Genomic DNA, 3991 nt, shown 5'->3' with positions numbered 1-3991 from the left:
GGAGACCCTAGGCCATCGGCAAGCACAGTGGACCTCTGGCAGCTCTGGAGAAATGGAACACAGAGAGAGACCAGGGCAGAGCTGAGGAACGTGGTCACCCTGCCCCTAAGCGCCATGCCTGTCTTTCCCACGCCCTGCTCCCGGTCTCCCCTTCCACTCCGCCTCTCACCCCTGCGCCCTCTGTTAGCTCCCAAAGGAGTCTGAAGGCTCCCGGGGGTTTCCCACTGCATGCTGCTCTAGGCACTTGGAGGAGGTAGCACCACTCCCTTCTGGGTGTCTGAGGCTGGTTCAGCTGGCTGAGCGCTGAGCCCGGCCACAGGTGCAGCCCTCCGGGGACTGTGTACAAATGCAAAATCTCAAATCCCTCCTGGGTGCTCCCTCCAACTGAACACGGAGATCCAAGGAAAACAGATTTATAAGGAGAGAAGAGATTTTAAAAGCTGAATTTTATACACTTTTTAAAGTTACTTTCTATTAACACGGGTGTGTGCTCAGTGTCAGACTCTTTGCCATCCCATGGACTATAACCCACCAGGCTTTCTGTCCATGGGGAGTCTCCAGGCAAGAATACTGGAGGCGGTTACCATTTCCTACTCCAGGGGATATTCCCAACCCAGGGATTAAACCTGCATTTCCTGCATTGGCAGCCGGATTCTTCACCACTGTGCCACCTGGGAAGCCCACTTTCTATTTATAGTTATTACAAAATATTGGCCATGGTCCCCTTGCTGTACAACACATCCTTGAGCCAGTCTTATACCCAGTAGCCTGTGCCTTCCTCTCCCCTACCCCTGTTTTGCATTCCCCCTCCCAACTCTGGTATCCAATTATTTGTTCTCTGTATCCATGTCTGCTTCTTTTTGTTATATTCACTAGTTTGTTGTAGTTTTTAGATTTCACACGTAAGTGATATCATACAGTATTTGTCTTTCTCTGACTTATTTTGCCTAGTATAATGCCCTCCAGTCCATACATGTTGCTGCAAAAGGTAAAATTTTGTTCTGTTTGACGTCTAAGTAGTATTTCATCGTATATGTATGCCACGTCTTCTTTATCCATTCATCTTTTGATGGACACTTATGTTGCTTCCATATCTTGAGAGTAAATAATGCTACTAGGAGTATCTTTTGGAATTAGTGTTTCTGTTTTCTTCAGATATATACCCAAGAGTGGAATTTGCTGCGTCATGTAATAGTTCTACTTTTCAGTGTTTTGAGAAGCCTCCATCCTGTTTTCCACAGTGGCTGCACCAATTCACATTCCCACCAACAGTGTACAAGGGTTCTCTATGTCCTTGTCAGCATTTATTATTTGCATTTTTTGTGATGGTAGCCATTCTGACAGGTGTGAGGGGGTATCTCATGGTGGTTTTGATTTGCATTTTCCTGATGCTTAGTGAGCATCTTCTCAGGTGCCTATTACCCATCTGTATGGGGTCCTCTTTGAAAAATGTCTATTCAGTTTCTCTGCCCAGTTTTAATTGGTTGTGTTTTTTTGATGTTAAGTTGTGGGAACTGATTATAAATAGTATAAATTATATATAATATATATTAAATTCAATATATTATACCATATATAGTAATCCTTTATCAATCATATCATTTGCAGATATTTTCTCCATTTGGTACATTGTCTTTTTGTTTTGTCAGTACTTTCCTTTGCTGTGCAAAAGCAAAAGCTTTTAAGTTTAATCAGGAGGAGGGAAGAAATTTTAGAGAAAAGGATATTTAAAAAGAAAGATAGGGAGGAATGGAGGAAGGTAGAAAGAGAAATGGATACTGTCCGAGCCCCATTGGGTAATCATGACACTAAATGCCAAAATAGGCCAATGACCTTGAAAGTGTCTAATGTAGATCCTAAAACATTGCCTAATGTATAAAATAGAATAATGGGAAGGTCAAGGGTTTTGGAGTCAAGGCCGACCTGAATTGAAATCCTGGTCCCACTATCTATGCTCCACTGACCTTTTACAAATTTGCTCCCTGTCTGAGTAACAGTTTTCTCATCTGTAAAATGCAAGTAAAGTTCCTTACCTTCTAGGAGGTTGGGAGGCATAACGAGATCACTCGCATAGGGGCAGGCACAGTGCCTGGCACATAGCTGTTGCTCTGGGAAGGTTATGTTTTCCCCTTGGCTCAGTTGCACTGAAGCAATTCCAGGCAGATACAGCTGGGCTCAAAATTCCTTGAACTGCGCTGTGATAACAGCAAAATAGAGGAAAGCCACACTCCCATGAGTAACTTCAAGCCTGAACTGAATGGCTGTATTCCCTTACCTTCCATCATTATTGCACTTTTTCCGTGGGTTACAGTGGAAATAACAAAGTATTTGGAGTCTGACTGACCTGAACATGCAGGTCTTAGAAACCCAGACTTCTGGAAAACAATAAGAAAGCTACCTTTCCCCTGGCATCTACTATTAGCCTGACATTATTTAACCACTCTGTGCTGTGGCCATTACTATTCCTGTTTTATAGATGAATAAATAGAAGCTTCCAAAGGTGAAGTGACTTGCTCAAGATCACACGGATAGGAAACGCTGACCCTGGGGTCCAGCGCTGACCTAGAAGGCCTTTATTCTTCCCCGTGATGAACCCAAGGCCTCTAGAACCCACCCTGCAGGGACTTTGCCCCTTTGCTGGACTTCTGTCCCCTACCCCATATCTCTCCTCCTCATCAGGCCCCCAGCTGCCAGGAGAGTCTCAAGTGTCTGAAACTGGGATCTCATCTAAGTTGTTATCTGCATTCGCCTTAAGGATGCTCCCTCTCTGGAGTGCCCCCTTCTTTCTCATAATGTGATGAGCTTATCATGAAGCCAGGTGTGGGAACTGGGACATAACAAGTGCGGTGCCCAGTACCCCTTAAGCTTCTACCCCTCTAACCCTCCTACCTCTGAGTGGGGACCACATCCCAAAGTGTATGCTTTTGACCAAAGATTTGAATAGACATTTTCCAAAGCAGACATGCAAATGACCATTAAGCACATGAAAAGATGCTCAACATCAGGAATCATTAGGGAAACACAAATCAAAAGCACAGTGTGATACCACCTCACACCCTTTAGGAAAACTACTATTAAAAAAAAATGACAAAGAGAAAATAACATTGGAGCCCCGTGTATTTTTGGTTGAAGTGTAAAATGGTACAGCCACCGTGGAAAACAGTATGGCAGTCCCTTAAAAACTTAAAAACAGAACTACTGTGTGATCCAGAGATTCCACTTATGAGTGTATGCCCAGAAGAACTGAAAGGAGAAACTCAAAGAGATGCTTGTATGTTTATACATAACATAATTATTCACAACTGCTAAAGGATGGAAGCAACCTAAGTGTCCATCGACAGATGAATGGATAAGCAAAATATGGTATATATGTATTAAATTCAATATGTTGAGTGTGAATATTATTTAGCCTTAACAAAGGACATTCTGACACATGCTACCCATGGATGAACCTTGAGGGCATGATGCTAAGTGAAATAAGATTTCACAAAAAGGCAAATACTACTAATACATGATTCCACTTAGATAAGATACCTGGAGCAGTCAAAATCACTGAGGCAGGAAGTAAAGGGGCAGCTGTTGGGGGCTGGGGGAGGAGGGAGTGGGAAGTTAAGTGTTGAATGGGTATAGACTTTCAGTTTTGCAAGATGAAAGAGTTCTGGGGATGGATGTTGGTGATAGTTGCCCAGTGATGTGAAGGCACTGAAGATCATGGAGCCATATACTTTAAAATAGTTCAGATGATGAATTTTATGTTTATATGTTTTTAACCACAATTAAAAAAAAAAAAACATGGCTCTGAGACCTGTGAGCCTTTATTATTCATTCTCTTTTAGGATCTTTCACTTATTTGAAATACCATTTTGATGATTAAAGGTTACATTTAATCTGCCTCGTTTGTGACGTCTTGTGTCTCCCGAAGCCTGAGGAGGGAAGAATGCCATCATGTGACCGCTTCATTATGTAACACTTCACACAACACCCGGGAGGA

This window comes from Bubalus kerabau, chromosome 10, assembly GCF_029407905.1.
Source record: "Bubalus kerabau isolate K-KA32 ecotype Philippines breed swamp buffalo chromosome 10, PCC_UOA_SB_1v2, whole genome shotgun sequence".
NCBI lineage: Eukaryota > Metazoa > Chordata > Mammalia > Artiodactyla > Bovidae > Bubalus > Bubalus kerabau.
Note: the sequence above shows the minus strand (reverse complement) of the source record.